At 41.4% G+C, this 18910-nt stretch overlaps 1 long non-coding RNA gene across 1 annotated transcript in view; it reads right to left on the reverse strand.

The window, feature by feature from the left end:
• Positions 1 to 3051: 3051 nt before the first annotated feature.
• Positions 3052 to 18910, reverse strand: part of LOC130709406 (uncharacterized) — a 29660-nt gene continuing 13801 nt past the window's right edge. Inside the window, exon 4 of the long non-coding RNA XR_009009947.1 lies at positions 3052 to 3312. This is a non-coding gene — a long non-coding RNA (uncharacterized LOC130709406). The remainder of the gene's footprint in view (positions 3313 to 18910) is intronic.

The raw sequence follows: 18910 nt of genomic DNA on the forward strand, positions 1-18910 counted from the left end.
TCCCAGACCCGCTGCTTAGACTTTTGAGAATTTATGGATCCTGACATATGGTGATTCATCTTGGTTTTGTCACTGCTAGCCGCCAAGCACAAGGGCTGGCATCCGAGATGGGGCTGGGTGGCTAGGGAGAGGGGATACGTGTGCTCATCAGCAACCCCTCAAAGCCCCAGGCCACAGTTTCCTCTTACTGACGTTGCCCAGCCTGGGGTGGGGGGGTTAATCTGTGGCTTATTTTCCGTTTGTTTATTTTAGCCCACCACGCATTTAGCAAGTTGGTTTAAAAACAAAACAAAACAAAAAAGCCCCAAATAAAACCAAAAAAGGAAACTCTTTTTTGAGTCATCTGATTATTTGTTCTCTGCCTTTAGAAGAGAGGCAAACTAACCCCAAAGTGTAGCGCTTGTTGAAGGATCATATACGGGGTCAGGCAGTCCCTCAAGCCACTCTCAGGCCCCTGGGGTGGGCCCTTGGTGACACGCTGTTTTCCTTTATCGCTTTCCTGGGGATGTGGCTGGGAAGTGCCTTCTGGGTTGGGTGGGTAATTCCAACCATCTGCTTCTAGCCTGGGGAGAGGAAGTTTGGGTGGGAAGTGGAATGTAGCTTTTCCCAGCCATGCTTCCTCTACCTCTCACCACAAACCTAGATTCTTACAGCATCCCCACCTTTTTCTTAAGGCTGTTAGAGCTCCTGGGGGACCCACGCATGAAGCCTTCATAAAAGCTCTGGGCCGCTGAAAACTTCTGAGTTCCCCCTTATTAATCAGATCATTAGAAAAAAAAATAGCATATATTAGCTCAACTCTTTATAAAAATGCCTTCACTGAGCCAAAGTTCAATACTAGAGTCCCAAATTTCTTACAAAGTAAACATAAGAAATAGAAAAACAAACAAACAAACAAACCACCCACATTTTTGGTATCTTCTGAAAACTCAGTTAAAGACATTTTCCATTATGTTTCTCAGTGTCCTGTCTTTTAGGATCTATGTGATAAATTTCATTTAGAATTTATCATGAGGAAAAAGATTGTTTCCTCATGAGCTAATATTGCTTCCTTTTCTTCAGACAATAAGAGTGACATAACCAATTGTGTTTCCCATTTTGCTTTGACTGTCAGGGAGCCTGGACTTAAATTTAATACCCATTTACAAAATTATCTATCTCTAGCTCCTGGTCTTCCCCTTCTGTGTGGTCCCTCATCTCCCCTTTCATCTTTACTTGAACTGCCTCACCTATTTGTACATTTAATTTCAGCTACATCACAGTTTTTAAAGAACAGGCAAAGTGTAACAAACAGCAAAACTAACCACCAAATCAGTAATGTGACCAAGGTCACCTAGAACTTGATCTCACTTCCCTGATGTCCCCTTGGAGAGACTCACAGGCTAGACACATGCAACTATTAGAAGAATATGTTCAAGTATTAAATGAGAATAAGGGTTTTAGGGACTGAGGAGACAGATCAGTGAAGACTGGGACAGTCAAGGAAGGCTTCTCGAAGGAGGCAGTACTTATTGTAAGCTTTGAAGGCTTGGAGTTAGTTTCAGGGGTTCATTTCATTGGACCAGCTGTATGGTTTGGTTGAATTACAGGAAGCATTGGGGCAAGTACCTGGGAATTTGTCTGATTGGCTCTTTCCTGGGGACAGTTTCTGAACTCCTCTGAGCAGCCAGTGCATTGCTTTCTAGGAGAAACTATGTGAAGGCGATCGGGTGAGTCCTCAGTAAAGGGTGGGACTGGTCTAGCCACTATATTGGCATTTTAGATGGGATAATTCTTCATTGGAACTGTTCTACATACTGCAGTATCTTTAGCATCCTGGTTCACACCCACTAGATGCTCATAGCAATCCCCAGTCACTGGGACAGCCCCAAATTCCTACACATTTTCCCCAACGCCCCCTGGAGGACAGTAGCCACCCAGGTGAGACCTACCCCTCCCTCAAATACCCGAGATTCTCCTCTCTGGTCTGCCATCCACAACTAGGATTTCCAGATTTAGCAAAAAAAATATAGAACACCCAATTAAATTTGAATTTCAAATAAACAATGAATAATTTTTTAGTGTTAAGTATGTCCCCAATATTGCACTACTCGTTGTTTATCAAAAAATTCAAATTTTACTAGTGGTCTTTATTTTATCTGGAAGCCCTACCCACAGCCCATCACCACCACCTACAAGCCCGTCTCCCAGAAATTCCCTTGGGCTGGTCACTGTGGTGTGTGCTGAGCCATCCCCTACTTCTTCCCTGCAGGATCCGTCTATTCTGTATTTCAGTTCCTGGCGTTCCATCTCTGTGGGATAAGTCTCAGCGCGATGGTAAATACTTTTAATCAGATGAACAGATTATTCCTAATAGGTAGGCTAGTTACCCCATCTAGGTATCATCTTACATTAACCTGGTTAAAGTATACACCAGTCTCCAGAAGTCTCTCAGATTGAACGGTGGTGGGGAGGAAGGACGGACGGAAACAGGAAGCATTCCTAGGGCTAACAGCTTATGCTATGTGACCCTAAATTCCAATGAGTGTCAATTTTGCCTGCACAATGGGGAGCTTTAAACGCTGTTGATGTCTAGTCCTACCCTCAGAGACTCTGAGTGAATTATTCTGGGATGGAGCCTGGCATTGGGGACTTTTTAAAGCCCTAACCTCCCCCACCCCTACCCAGGGTCTCCCTAACTTACAGCCGAGGTTGAGAATCACTCCTCCACTTCCTGAGAAAAGCGAGAGAAAGGAGAGAGCAAGATAAAGGTCGAGAGGGGAAAGAGAGAGAATGAGACCTGGTTTCAGGGGCTCTGCCCGGCATTGGTCATCAAGGGGATTTGGAAGAATCCAGAGGCAAACACATTCCACTCGAGCAGGGGAAAAAAAATGTTCAAGAAAGTAATATACTTCGAATGCGTTCCATTTAGAGCAAAACAGATGTGAAAAAGCACTTCTGAAAAGCCCAGAGAGTGTTTCATTTTGTGCCAAACACTGTCCTTAGAGATGCCCCAGCTAACCAAAAAAAAAAAAAAAAGAGTCCCCTAGAGAGAGTCCCATTTTTCTTTATTATCCGGTGAGTCTAACCCACGCCAGGACCAGGTTCAGAAGCCGGGCTGCTCACACGCGTGGCCTTCCTGGTGTTAGCTGAGGAGCAAGCTTCCGATATCACCATGGGCACCTCAGCGAAAGAGCCATCCCTTCTTGCTCCACGTGGGCTCTGAGCCCAGAGTGTCAGTCCCTGTGCCGTCAGCACACGCCGGCCTCGACAAGTAGGGCAGCATCGACATGGCTCTACCAAGAGGTACTTGCCGCTGGCAGGAAGCTGCTTCTGCAGAATTAAAAACCATCAGAGTTGATCAAAGGAAGTGCAGGGTAGGCTGGCGGGCGGGCCAGATCCTAATCTCCACTTGTTGGCCTCACACATCACTGCACATGAGTCACCCCGCTGAGCTCAGCAGACATGCTGTTTGGATTAGGCTTTTACAGGCGAGGTTTGCCAAGCTTGCCTCTGCCGGCTCGCTGCACAGAGCAGTAGAGAGGCGAGGGAGGAAGGTGGGTTGTGGGTTAGATGTGGTTGCTCAGGTGCCAGGGGGGGAGGCGGTTGGCTCCCCAGCTACACAGGACAGTGGCAGCAGGGGGTGGTTGTGAGTCCCACTGTCCCCCGCCCATCTTCTCAGCTCAGCTCCACGAACCCCATTAGGATCAACGGAGCCCACACCAGGCCTACACATCCTTCCTCTCTTGCCAGCTCTCCAATTAAGATGTACTATTACAGGACTCACATCTTGCCTTCACTCAACCATTTGCCTCTCAACGAGCAGGAATTCCTTTTCTCAAAAGCAGGCAACACTTCATCACTCAGGCATCTTGCTCAAATGCAGTGGAGTCCAGCAAAAAAGGGAGGGAAGTCAGAAAATAAAAATTCCTAAATTAAGAGCCAATCCATAAAAGCAGGGCTTCCCCTAGTGCCTAGCTGGTGTGACATCACCATGAGTTACTCAATGAAAATGGTGTCAGAGTAGCGGCTCGATTACATGTGGAAGATTTCCTCAAGAAACAGAAGTCTGCAGAAAATGAATAGGGGTAGAGGATACTCTGCACTTAGGTCTTTGGGGGGCTGCCTCCAGAGGGGCTGATTTCCCTGGGCAGAGAGCTAAATGGGATTCTCTTCCAAACAGTGCCTAGCAGGGTCTTGGTACTAAGGAGTGGCAGTAGAGGTAACCCAGTGGTTTGTTTTGCAATGGTAGGAACAAGATCAAAATCCTTTGTCTCCGATTCTGCCAAGTTTTGCTTCTGTGCATGGTAACTTGGGAAGAAGCAGCCCCCATTACTTTGTAAGCCAAGGATTCTTGGCTTGTAGTCTCTGCTGGGATTCTCTTTAGAGTATTTTAGACTCTCATTTATTAAAAGCATCTAAATGGAGGTGGCAGTTCTTGACACTTTCAAAATAAATGTTGCCACCGGTCCTTACACCACTCTTGACTCTAAACCACAAATTTCCAAACTTAACCATTGCTCAATTAGCTGTAATTTAAAAAGTATTTCTTGTTCCTGGCTTCAGGTTTCTTTTCACCTATCTATAATTCTCAGGGTGCTCAAATTTGCTCATGAAACCTGTCCTTTCCTTCCTTTCCTCCTTTATTATTTTCACTTAAAAATGCAAATGGAGACAGAGGGTACTACCCTGGGTAGGATTCCAGTCACTAAAGCACAGCACAGCAGTGACTGTTAGGTGAACCTGCTTGAACCCCAGCTTGGCCACCAACTCCCAATGTGACCTTGGAGCAATTTTCTTAACCCCTCACAGTCCCAAATTCCTCAGCTGTAAAATGTGGATAAAAATCACCCTAAACTCATTGATGAGGACTAAATGAGCTAAGGCAAGAAAAACATTCAGTAAAGTCCCTGGCACCCAGTAAATACATAATCAATGCATTATTATTTCTATTACAGTAATTACTCTGCAACCAGCATTACATAGCTAATGGTGGTAAGCTTAATTGGATTTTACCAATAACGTTTCTTCCTTCTGAAATTCCTCAGTGCCCAGAGAGCTAACATTTGCTTTAATCAAAAGTATTTGCTTGATGGTGCCTGTGCATCCTTCGTTAGGAAAAGACCATAGGAGGGGAGGAGGAAGAGAGGATTGTGTATCAGTTATGAAAAGAAGGTATTTTCCCTTGGGGGTTCCTTTCTATAACTAGAAGGAAAGTCTCAACTCTTGAGGGCTTGCTATGGATGGGGGTCAGAGGGTGCAGATTCACATCTTAATGGAATCTGTTAGTGGAGGAAGTCATAGGTAGGAACGTGATGTGGCTCAATGTATCAAAAAGGCACATCTACCGAGTTTCTGGGTAACAGGGGATGATGTAAGGAGTAGAGGTCTTTCTGTTTAGAAAGGCACCGTGATGGGCAGCATTTCTAGTGCACGGGTAGGCCCTGGGCATAGTCTACAGGGGGGAGCTGAGAAAAGGGGAATTGGAGCTGCTTTGCATAACAAAAGTAAGGCATGTCCCCATTTAGATTTAGTTGGGGAGAATATGTTGGAAGATTGGAATATGTGTAGGAAGATTCTCCCCTCCCTTCCTTAATATGGATTTGGACTGAGACTAATGGTTTGTCTTTGGGGGGGGTGTGTGTGAGAGAGAGAGAGAGAGAGAGAGAGAGAGAGAGAGAGATCTGAGAGTTACTCACAGGCAATCAGAAGACCGCAGCAAGAATGAGGAGGGGTATCTTGACTACGTGCTGGCAGAGGGACCCTGAAGAGAACAAGAACTGGAGAAATGAAGCCTCCCTTGGATTGTTCTGGACGTCATCTAACTACGTGGCATTATTTCTAACTGAGTAACTCAGACTTTGAGAAATGCATGGCTGTGGATTATCTTTACCTTACAGATGATCCTATTTGTGGTAGGGGGTAAGGGTGGGGTGGATCTTGTTGAGTGGGGATATCATGGGCCGGGTAGGGGAGTTGCATTAAAATGTAAACACAGTGATAGCTTGTATTCTTTGTCTTTTGTGTGCTTTAATCCCAGCACCTAGAACAGTGCCTGGGACATCGTTGGTACTTAGTAAACATTTGTTGAATTAATGAATTTTGCCATGGAGAAAAGTAGGCTCACAGAGGAAAAGAAGAAACAGAGGTTGGGCCTTGGGGCTGGTCATTAAGGATAGGAAATGGGCCATGCCTATGAAGACACCCTGCTAAGGTTTTTTTCCTTCTTCCCTTGGCCTCTGGGAACAATCATATTTAATATTCAGATTTTTTCCGCTTCTACATATCCCCAAATTTTCAATGAAGTGGCTTACACACACACGTTAGAGGTGTAGAATTAAGTGACAAGACAACAAAGGCAAATGTGGCTTCCCTGCATTGTCCCTTGTATTAGTTTCCTATGGCTGGTATAACAAACTGCCACAAATGCCACAAATTTATTATCTTACTGGTCTGCAGGTTAGAAGACCTAAAATCAAGGCATCTGCAGGGCTGCATTCCTTCTGAAGGCACCAGGCGAGAATCTGTTTTCTTGCCCTTTTCAGCTTCTAAACACAGCCTGCATTCCTTGGTCTTTTCCTCACATCCCTCTGACCTCTGCTTCCATTGTCACATCTCCCTCTCTGACTCTTACTCTCTTTCTCTTATAAGGACCCTTGTGATTACATCGTGTTCACCCAGATATTCCAGGACAATCTCCCCAACTCAAGGTCCTTAACTTAATCACATCTGCAAGTCCTTTTGCCATGTAAGGTAACATATTCACAGATTCCAGAATGTGGACATTCTTGGGGGCCATTGTTCTGCCTACCGCATCCCTGAGGCACCATCGGTGTCATGTCCAGGGAAGATGGCAGCCCCAGAACATAGGCCAAGACCCACACTCCAGCGAGCAGAGACCCTGGCTGAGTGTGGAGTTTAAGGGCAGGTGAAAGCAGAGGAATAGGCAGCAGCCTGGACTGGCTTTGGAGATGAGAGACCCATCTCTTTCTGCAAATATACTGGAGGAAAGTGATTCTTAGTGACAGAGACAGAAAGATAGAGTCTGCTCTTATGGATAGAGGGGCTGTCTAGGCAGCAGACACTAAGCTTACAGCCCTTTTCCAGTTTGGGGGTTAAGAATTTGAAACAATTTGTAAAGTGCAGTGTCTGGTTTATGGCAGGTGCACAATTCAGTAAGAGCCATCTATTATTAAAACCAGAAGGAAAGGGGGCAGGGGGGCTCCAGAGCCCCAGCTGCCGGAGGAAGCAGGTCATACACAGCTCTACATCCCCAACCCCGGGAAAACAGGAAGAAGACCTGTCACGAGGGAATAAGGTATGAGGCAGGTGTGCAGAGGTAGAGTTTCAAATGCCCTTTATCTTAACTTCTTCCCATACAAGCTAGGAGGAAGCATCTGGCCAGTTCTCTAATGAAACTTGGAACTCACTGCTGAAGTCAAGAAGAAAATATTTTTGTGGTTTTTCTGTGGGGGAAGAAAGCAATAAATTTTTCTGTTGTTGAAGGAACACCTTTCAGTGGTGTAGCTCTGAGAGGGATGTATTATTATTAAAGCATACATGCCTGAAAGTTTGTTAGTCAGGACACTGGGAAGCTTCATGTAGACCCTGAAGGGTAAGAACAAAGGATGAGCTGGTGGTCCCAAGCTCAAAGGTAGTCACAGTAGATACAGATTTAAGAAACTGACATTCCTAATAGAACAGCTAGGTTTTTGCGGTGAGTGTTGGCTCTGGAAAGCTCATCTGTATCTCCCCACGGATTTCTTACACAGTCCCTGCTCAGCAAGGAGCATCTGTTTTCAGTCGGCCTGCTCTTATCAGTCGGGTGTGGTAGGAGAAGAGGACAAGGTCTTGCTCTTTTTTTTTTTTTCCACTTAAAAATTTTTTTTAATTTTTTTAAATATTTATTTATTTTCTTATTAGTCATCCATTTTACACACATCAGTGTATACAGGTCAATCCCAATCTCCCAGTTCATCACACCCCCACCCCCACCCCCCGCCGCTTCCCCCCTTGGTGTCCATACGTTTGTTCTCTATATCTGTGACTCAATTTCTGCCCTACAAACCGGTTCATCTGTACCATTTTCTAGGTTCCACATATATGCGTTAATATATGATACTTGTTTTTCTCTTCCTGACTTACTTCACTCTGTATGACAGTCTCTAGACCCATCCACATCTCAACAAATGACCCAATTTCGTTCCTTTTTATGGCTGAGTAATATTCCATTGTATATATGTACCACTTCTTCTTTATCCATTCGTCTGTCAATGGGCATTTAGGTTGCTTCCATGACCTGGCTATTGTAAATAGTGCTGCAATGAACAGTGGGGTGCATGTGTCTTTTGGAATTATGGTTTTCTCTGAGTATATGCCCAGTAGTGGGATTGCTGCATCATATGGTAATTTTACTTTTTATTTTTTAAGGAACCTCCATACTGTTCTCCATAGTGGCTGTATCAATTTACATTCCTACCAACAGTGCAAGAGGGTTCCCTTTTCTCCACACCCTCTCCAGCATTTGTTGTTTGTAGATTTTCTGATGATGCCCATTCTAACTGGTGTGAGGTGGTACCTCATTGTAGTTATGATTTGCAATTCTCTAATAATTAGTGATGTTGAGCAGCTTTTCATGTGCTTCTTGGCCATCTGTATGTCTTCTTTGGAGAAATGTCTATTTAGGTCTTCTGCCCATTTTTGGATTGGGTTGTTTGTTTTTTTAATATTGAGCTTCATGAGCTGTTTGTTATATTTTGGAGATTAATCCTTTGTCCGATGATTCCTTTGCAAATATTTTCTCCCATTCTGAGGGTTGTCTTTTTGTCTTGTTATGGTTTCCTTTGATGTGCAAAAGCTTTGAAGTTTCATTAGGTACCATTTGTTTATTTTTGTTTTTATTTCCATTACTCTAGGAGGTGGATCAAAAAATATCTTGCGGTGGTTTATGTCAAAGTGTGTTCTTCCTATGTTTTCCTCTAAGAGTTCTATAGTGCCCTGTCTTACATTTAGGTCTCAAATCCATTTTGAGTTTATTTTTGTGTATGGTGTTAGGGAGTGTTCTAATTTCATTCTTTTACATGTAGCTGTCCAGTTTTCCCAGCACCACTTATTGAAGAGACTGTCTTTTCTCCATTGTATATCCTTGCCTCCTTTGTCATAGATTAGTTGACCATAGGTGCGTGGGTTTATCTCTGGGCTTTCTATCCTGTTCCATTGATCTATATTTCTGTTTTAGTGCCAGTACCATATTGTCTTGATTACTGTAGCTTTGTAGTATAGTCTGAAGTCAGGGAGTCTGATTCCTCCAGCTCCGTTTTTTTCCCTCAGGACTGCTTTGGCTATTCAGGGTCTTTTGTGTCTCCATAAAAATTTTAAGATTTTTTGTTCTAGTTCCATAAAAAATGCCATTGGTAATTTGATAGGGATTGCATTGAATCTGTAGATTGCTTTGGGTAGTATAGTCATTTTCACAATATTGATTCTTCCAATCCAAGAACATGGTATATCTCTCCATCTGTTGGTATCATCTTTAATTTCTTTCATCAGTGTCTTATAGTTTTCTGCATTACAGTTCTTTTGTCTCCCTAGGTAGGTTTATTCCGAGGTATTTTATTCTTTTTGTTGCAATGGCAAATGGGAGTGTCTCCTTAATTTCTCTTCCAGAGTTTTCATCATTAGTGTATAAGAATGCAAGAGATTTCTGTGCATTAATTTTGTATCCTGCAACTTTACCAAATTCATTGATTAGCTCTAGTAGTTTTCTGGTGGCATCTTTAGGATTCTCTATGCATGGTATCATGTCATCTGCAAACAGTGACAGTTTTACTTCTTCTTTTCCAATTTGTATTCCTTTTATTTCTTTTTCTTCTCTGATTGCCGTGGCTAGGACTTCCAAAACTATGTTGAATAATAGTGGTGAGAGTGGACATGCTTGTCTTGCTCCTGATCTTAGAGGAAATGCTTTCAGTTTTTCACCATTGAGAATGATGTTTGCTGTGGGTTTGTTGTAGATGGCCTTTATTATGTTGAGGTAGGTTCCCTCTATGCCCACTTTCTGGAGAGTTTTTATCAGAAATGGGTGTTGAATTTTGTCAAAAGCTTTTTCTGCATCTATTGAGATGATCATATGGTTCTTCTTCTTCATTTTGTTAATATGGTGTATCACATTGATTGATTTGCATATATTGAAGAATCCTTGCATCTCTGGGATAAATCCCACTTGATCATGGTGTATGATCCTTTTAATATGTTGTTGGATTCTGTTTGCTAGTATTTTGTTGAGGATTTTTGCATCTATATTCATCAGTGATATTGGTCTGTAATTTTCTTTTTTTGTAGTATCTTTCTGTGGTTTTGGTATCAGGGTGATGGTGGCCTCATAGGATGAGCTTGGGAATTTTCCTTCCTCTGCAATTTTTTGGAAGAGTTTGAGAAGGATGGGTGTTAGCTCTTCTCTAAATGTTTGATAGAATTCACCTGTGAAGCCATCTGGTCCTGGACTTTTGTTTGTTGGAAGATTTTTAATCACAGTTTCAATTTCATTACTTGTGATTGGTCTGTTCATACTTTCTATTTCTTCCTGGTTCAGTCTTGGAAGGTTATACCTTTCTAAGAATTTGTCCATTTCTTCCAGGTTGTCCATTTTATTGGCATAGAGTTGCTTGTAGTAGTCTCTTAGGATGCTTTGTATTTCTGCGGTGTCTGTTGTAACTTCTCCTTTTTCATTTCTAATTTTATTGATTTGAGTCCTCTCCCTCTTTTTCTTGATGAGTCTGGCTAATGGTTTATCAATTTTGTTAATCTTCTCAAAGAACCAGCTTTTAGTTTTATTGATCTTTGCTATTGTCTTCTTTGTTTCTATTTCATTTATTTCTGCTCTGATCTTTATGATTTCTTTCCTTCTGCTAACTTTGGGTTTTGTTTGTTCTTCTTTCTCTAGTTCCTTTAGGTGTAAGGTTAGATTGTTTATTTGAGATTCTTCTTGTTTCTTGAGGTAGGCTTGTATAGCTATAAACTTCCCTCTTAGAACTGCTTTTGCTGCATCCCATAGGTTTTGGATCGTTGTGTTTTCATTGTCATTTGTCTCTAGGTATTTTTTGATTTCTTCTTTGATTTCCTCTTTGATTTCTTTAGTGATCTCTTGGTTATTTAGTAACGTATTGTTTAGCCTCCATGTGTTTGTGTTTTTTACGGGTTTTTTTTCCCTGTAATTGATTTCTAATCTCATAGCGTTGTGGTCAGAAAGGATGCTTGGTATGATTTCAATTTTCTTAAATTTACTGAGGCTTGATTTGTGACCCAAGATGTGATCTATCCTGGAGGATGTTCCATGCACACTTGAGAAGAAAGTGTAATCTGCTGTTTTTGGATGGAATGTCCTCTAAATATCAATTAAATCTATCTGGTCTATTGTGTCATTTAAAGCTTGTGTTTCCTTATTAATTTTCTGTTTGTATGATCTGTCCATTGGTGTTAAGTGAGGTGTTCAAGTCCCCTACTATTATTGTGTTACTGTGGATTTCCTCTTTTAGAGCTCTTAGCAGTTGCCTTATGTATTGAGGTGTTCCTATGTTGGGTGCATATATATTTATAATTATTATATCTTCTTATTGGATTGATCCCTTGATCATTACATAGTGTCCTTCCTTGTCTCTTGTAACATTCTTTATTTTAAAGTCTATTTTATCTGATATGACTATTGCTACTCCAGCTTTCTTTTGATTTCCATTTGCATGGAATATCTTTTTCCATCCCCTCACTTTCAGTCTGTATGTGTCCCTAGGTCTGAAGTGGGTCTCTTGTAGACAGCATATAGATGGGTCTTGTTTTTGTATCCATTCAGCAAGCCTGTGTCTTTTGGTTGGAGCATTTAATCCATTCACGTTTAAGGTAATTATCGATATGTATGTTCTTATGACCATTTTCTTGATAATTGTTTTGGGTTTGTTTTTGTAGGTCCTTTTCTTCTCTTGTGCTTCCCACTTAGAGAAGTTCCTTTAGCATTTGTTGTAGAGTTGGTTTGGTGGTGCTGAATTCTCTTAGCTTTTGCTTGTCTGTAAAGCTTTTGATTTCTCCATCGAATCTGAATGAGATCCTTGCCGGGTAGAGTAATCTTGGTTGTAGGTTCTTCCCTTTCATCACTTTAAGTACATCATGCCACTCCCTTCTGGCTTGTAGAGTTTCTGCTGAGAAGTCAGCTCTTAACCTTAGGGGAGTTCCCTTGTATGTTATTTGTCGTTTTTCCCTTGCTGCTTCCAATAATTTTTCTTTGTCTTTAATTTTTCCAGTTTGATTACTATGCGTCTTGGCGTGTTTCTCCTTGGGTTTATCCTGTATGGGACTCTCTGCGTTTCCTGGACTTGGGTGGCTGTTTCCTTTTCCATGTTAGGGAAGTTTTCGAGTATAATCTCTTCAAATATTTTCTCGGGTCCTTTCTCTCTTCTCCTTCTGGGACCCCTATAATGCGAATGTTGTTACGTTTAATGTTGTCCCAGAGGTCTCTTAGGCTGTCTTCATTTCTTTTCATTCTTTTTTCTTTATTCTGTTCCACAGCAGTGAATTCCACCATTCTGTCTTCCAGGTCACTTATCCGTTCCTCAGTTATTCTGCTATTGATTCGTTCTGGTGTATTTTTCATTTCAGTTATTGTATTGTTCATCTCTGTTTGTTCTTTAATTCTTCTAGATCTCTGTTAAACATTTCTTGCATCTTCTTGATCTTTGCCTCCATTCTTATTCCGAGGTCCTGGATCATCTTCACTATCATTATTCTGAATTCTTTTTCTGGAAGATTGCCTATCTCCATTTCATTTAGTTGTTTTTCTGGGGTTTTATCTTGTTCCTTCATCTGGTGCATAGCCCTCTGCCTTTTCATCTTATCTATCTTTCTGTGAATGTGGTTTTTGTTCCACAGGCTGTAGGATTGTAGTTCTTCTTGCTTCTGCTGTCTCAGTCTTGCTCTTAAGGAGGTCATTCATTCTGTACAAATGTGGTGAACCCTTGCTGGACGTTCTAGGCACTGATCTAGGTTCAAGGGATATTACAACGACCAAAACAGACAACAAATGATAACCATGTACCAGGTTGTGATAAGTGGTCTAGAGACAGACAAGGCAGAAGAAAGGGCTGGAGAGCGGCAGTTGATGTGGGGTGTGGGAGGAAGGCCCCCCTGATAATGGGGTACTTGTGCAGAGACTTGAAAGAAGTGAAGGTGGCAAAGGGGCAAGTCACACAGACATTGGAAGAGTGGGCCAGGTGGAGGGACATCTATTGAAGCCTATGAAAGTAGCTCAGTTTTCAGTGGGCACTATGTACAGTGCTGACGGGTTTACAATACCTGTCTCCCTCCTCATGCAGAGTCCTCACCCACAATGGTGGGTGGCAGCTCCTTTGTGTAACACACCCCAATCTCCAGCCACGGTGGACCGGACCTGAGGAGGGAGGGCATCCATCCAAACTGAGCAATCTTGCATAAAGTAAGGGCAATCATCAGGGAAAATCAGCAGTATGCTGCGACTGTCTCTCTGCGACTGTCTCTCACAGCTCACCTGGAGTTTTGAGTCTAGGAGGCTGGAGTTAGAAGGCCCAAAGCCTGTGTGACTGAGAGTGGGTTTATCAGCCTGTCCTTGAGGCAGAGACACACCCCAAGGCTATGCTTGTGCAGTCGAGCCTTTCCTAGGGTGAGTCAACCCAGTGCTGCTCCTCTGCCTGTATCTCCTGAGTGCAGGTACATAGATTAGGTGAACAGATTGCAAAGGAAGAGCACACAGCAAACAGAAATACTTACACTGAGATTGCTTAGGCTTGAAGCAACAATCCTCTGGTGCTCCCTACGCACACACACTTGATGAGTAGAAACATAAATTGGATTTTTTAAAACCCTTTTTATGAATGGTGGGGTTTTTTTGTTTGTTTGTTTGCTTTTTTAAGGCACTACTTTTTTAAGGAGCCTGAGTGTTTCTATCTCGAAAATGTAATTTATGGGTGTGAGGAAGGTTTTTTGTTTTTGTCTTTTTTTTAAAGGAAGTTTTCAGATGAGGAAGCTTTGTCCTTTTAATACTCTGAATATCCAGCGGGGATGGAGCAAGTCAGGCTCTGACACGCCTCTTGTTCCAAGCTCTGCCGTCTCTTGGACTGCAGCCTCTCCACAGCTTACCATGAGTTGGCTGAGCAGTTTTCTTCATGAGTAAAATGCAAATAGCAATGTTCTCAAGGCCAGAGCATTTCTTTCTCCCAGGGAGGTTGTGAATTTCCAAGGTGCTTCTCTACTAAGCTGAGATTTCATTAACTAAATTGTGTAAAGGGGCTTTTTGTCATACCTTGCACTAAATATCAATGCCATACAAATACCAGTAGTTGCTAAACACTAGTGCCTATAGAGGTTATGTCAAAAAAAGAGAGTCCTTTTTAGATAGAGATGCATGCTGAAGTATTTATGAGTAAAATGACATTGTGTCTGGAGTTTGCTTTTAAAAATTCCAGTTAAAAAAATGTGCATATTTGTGGGGGAAGGAGATGGAAGTAGGGTGCTAGTTGCAACAAGATTGGCACCTGTAGAGATTGTTCAAACTGGGTGGTAGGAACATGGGGGTTCACTATTCCATTCTGCCTCACTTTGTGTGTGTTTGAAATGTTTCATGATACAAAGTTAAAAGACAGAGAGAGAAAGAAAAAAAAAATAGTCTGACCCACTCTTTTCTCTCTGGACTCTGTTATTACATAACGTCAGCAGGGATCCGAACGTGGGGAATTTGATTATGGGAGTTTTTGCAGTGTGACTTCAACAAAGGGAAAAGTTTGATGGATTATTTCTGGAGAGTGGAGCAGTCAGGGTTTCCAAGAAGAGTGATGTTGAAATGAATAATGAAGATTCCTTGCTCAATGATGCAGCCTGCGGGCTCTTGTCAAACGTTCTGGGAAATCGCGGAAGGGGCTGGTGTCGATCTGGTGGCTTAGCGCTTACTTGTGCAGGGCAGGAAAGATCCAAGTGCTCCCTGCAGTTTCCCTCAGTCCCTCGAGGACGGTAGTGGGATTTACTTGTACTTTATATCCAGGGCTATGGCCAGGACAGTGCAGCCGTCCAGGTCAGTCGTGCATCCTGGCTCCAAGGACGTGGCATTCTCAGAAGCCTCGGTGTCTTGCAGGGGAACATGGTTGAGGGAGTGTGTGTAGGGCAGTCAGGCCTGGCAACCAGTCTCCAGCATTCTCGCAGATTCCCACTAAGCCCAGAAAGGAGCACCGGAATGCAACACAGGAAGTTCCCTCTTCTCAACACCCCCCCCCACCCCGCCCGTCACTGGGCTTGTAGGGTGGGGTGGAAATTGGCCTATGGGTGACCACACCCAGCTCCCTATCCACCCCAGCCAGAGACTTTACATCCTCAACAGCTGCTGTCTGTGTTTGGCTTTCAACTCAGGTTGCCTTGACCCAGCTCCCAGAAACCAGTTTGCAGGGCACAACTGTGACACCGACGTTCCAGTCATAACTGACCTGCAACTTCTTCCTACCGTCCCCCTGCCATGCACATAGTGTGTCCTCATTTCATTGCTAAGACAGGATTTATCTCAGGAGGTGCATCATTGATTTGCCCATGATTTTGTTCTGGAGTTTCTTAAAACTTATTCCAAAAGCTCATCTCATCACTTAAAATGTGTGAGGAATTTTTTTTTTTTTTTAGTGGGTTTCAGTGGAATAAAGAATAAGGTAATGGAGATGCCTTTATTTGTATTGCTCAAGCTGCTCTGTGGGATAAGATTGGACAATGAATGGTGCTTTAGGAGGTAACTTGGCTCTTCCATATCATAATTAATTCAACAAATCAAGAGATGACATGGGCTATGAACTCTGTGGTACTGCCTTTTTAAGAGCTCATAATCCCTGAAGATCATTCAAATCCTTCAATATGGTAATAGCACTCCTGGAAACTTCTACAAAGGAAATAATTCAAAAGAAGAAGGGGGGAGGAAATCTTTATATGTATATAGATATTTATGGGAGAATCACTTGTAATAGTGAAAATTGGAAACATAGCAGAGGAACAGTTAAACAAATTATGATATATCTGTGGAAAACCACGTAGCCACAAAAAATGATGATTAGGAAGACTATACAAGGAAAGTGATAGGTGTTTACTAAGTGATGCTAAAAAAGTGGAACACAAGAATTATATGAACATTAAAATTATGTAATTATATTATAATAATGTAATTTCTATATCTGACTGAAGACTGAAAGGAAATTTGGGAGAAGGGAAAGTGGTTGTGTTACATGGTGGAAAAAATGAGTGATGTTTTTCTTTTTAAATACCTTTAGTGTTGTTGTAGACTTATTTTAGTAATGAATAATTCTTTTAAGAAAAGAAGAATAGTCAAGCTCCTTAACTTGTGGTTGTTTTAACCTTGGGCAGTAAGTGAAAAAATATTCAAAATCTAAAGGAAGCCACATCAGCAACTATCAAATCTTGAGCTCAGAATGTGACTTATTGACAATAGTAGGAGTCAGGTGGGAGAATCTAAAGGTAACAGTTACAGGAAATAGGTCCAAGAGGCAGTGGGGGAAAGGATTTGCATAGTTGAATATTTACAAAAAGGAACAAACTCACATCCATTCATTAGTCTATATTGAGTCTGATGATACCTGTGAACAACAAGAGAGAGCCAAAGAGGCATCCTATATTAGCCTTTCTCTAACATTAATGGTCCGTTTTGGGTGCCTTCCCTGAAGGCAGCTGAGCAACTCACCTGGAGGAATGGTTCAAATCATTCCTGATTTTTAAATATTAACCCTTGGCCAACTTAATTAATCATAGCACCAAGTACCAGCACTTGGAAGCACTCAAACAAAACACCCTTTACCCACCAGAGATGCATCCACCCCAAGCTGCTCTTCCATTATAATCTTGCCCCAAACTTGCATGGGTAGCTCAGGACAAATTCTGGTCCCAGGCTGCCAATGTCGTGTATTAATGGAGTGAAGCAGGCTGACAATCTGCAGCCTTAGAAGGTTTTTGGAGAAGAGCCTGTGTTAAGTGCCAGTGTTAATTACAGCTTGATTTAAACCTTAGATTGTGGATGGACCATGAAAAAGGCAGATTGATGACTACTATGTGGTCAGATGAACCCAGATACTTAGATCTTTCAAGAGAAAACAAAAAGCCTTAAAATCATCTCCAGGGTACAGACACTGTGGTAGGTCCAGTGAAAATTATAAGTTTAGGGTTAGACACGACTCCTGCCCACAACCCAAAAGAGTGTGTTAGGGGAACAGGATGGAAATACAGACAGAATTCGAGTCGATAAACCCATCTCACAGAACAAAATATAAGTACCTCAAAGTAAAAAACTTTGAGTTAGGTAACCTGGGTTTAAATCCCAGCTAGGCTCTCTGATCAACTGTGTGATGTTGGACAACTGTCTATGACTCAATTTCATTTTCTGTAAAATAGGAACGAATAACGTCTACCTCAAAGGCAGGTATGAAGATTAAATAAGATAATGCATTTGAGAATCTGTTGAATCCACAATGTGGACTGCATAAGGCAGTGGTTCTCAAACTTGACTACACATTGGAATCACTCGGGGAGTTAAAAAAAATACTGATGCCTGGGTCACGCTCCCAGAGATTCTGAATTAATTGGTATCATGTGTGGCCTTGGCAGTGGGATATTTAGAATTGTAGAAGAGAAGAAACAAACCTACAATTATAGTTGGAGATTTCAAAACCCTTCTCTCAATAATTGACGGAACAAGTAAGATAGAAAAATCAGTAAGGATATAGAAGACTTGAGCAATGCTATCAACTGATTAGACTTAATTGACATTCCACTTAACAATGTCAGAGTATATATTCTTTTCAAGAGCACACAGAAAATTTTCCAAAATAGACCATATTCTAGCTATAAAATAAGCCTTAAGAAATTAAAAAGTATCCAAATCAGAAGAGTGTGTAATTTGATCACAGTGGAATTAAGCTAGATATTAGTAACAGAAAGATATCTGGGAAATAGCCAATTATTTGGGAACAAATTTGCATACTTCCAAATAACCTACAGGTCCAAGAAGAAATCAAAAATCAAAAGGGCATTTAGGACATATTTGGAACTAAATGAAAACAAAACATATCAAAATTTGTGAAATTCAGCCAAAATATATTTATAGGGAAATTTATACCACTAAACACTTACAGTATAGAAGAAGAAAGGTCTCAAACCAATGGCTTTAGATACCACCTTAAGCAACTAGAAAAAACAGCAAATTAAACCTAAACTAAGCAGAAAAGTGTAAATTATAAAGATTAGAGAAGAAATTAGTGAAATAGAAAACAGAAAAACAATGGAGAAAAATCAATGAAATCAAAAGCTGGTTCTTTGAGAAGGTCAATAAAATTGATAAACCTCTAGCCAGACTGATCAGGAAAAGAAGAGAGAGAAGACACAAATTACTAATATCAGGATTGAGAGAGGTGATATCACTACAAATTCCATAGATATTAAAAGTATTATAAGGGAATATCAAGAACAACTTTGTGCCAATAAATATGACCAAATTAGAGGAGATGGAAAGATTCTTTGATGCAATTTACCATTTAAGAAAAAAAATAGATAACCTGTATAGCTCTACATCTATTAAATAAATTGAATTAGCAGTTAAAAATCTTCCCACAAAGAAAATTTCAGTCCAAGATGGTGAATTCTATCAAATATTTAAGGAAGAAATAGTACCAATTCTACACACGAACACTTCAAGTAAATTGAAAAGGATGGACTATATCCCAACTCATTCCATGAGACCAGCATTACTCTGATACAAGAACTAGACAAAAATATTACAAGAAAAGAAAACTAGAGATCAATATCTCTCATGAGTATAGATGCAAAAATTCTTAAGCAAATTTTAGCAAATAGAATCTAACAATATTTATAAAAGCTAATA

The sequence above is a fragment of the Balaenoptera acutorostrata genome, chromosome 12 (assembly GCF_949987535.1).
Source record: "Balaenoptera acutorostrata chromosome 12, mBalAcu1.1, whole genome shotgun sequence".
Lineage (NCBI taxonomy): Eukaryota > Metazoa > Chordata > Mammalia > Artiodactyla > Balaenopteridae > Balaenoptera > Balaenoptera acutorostrata.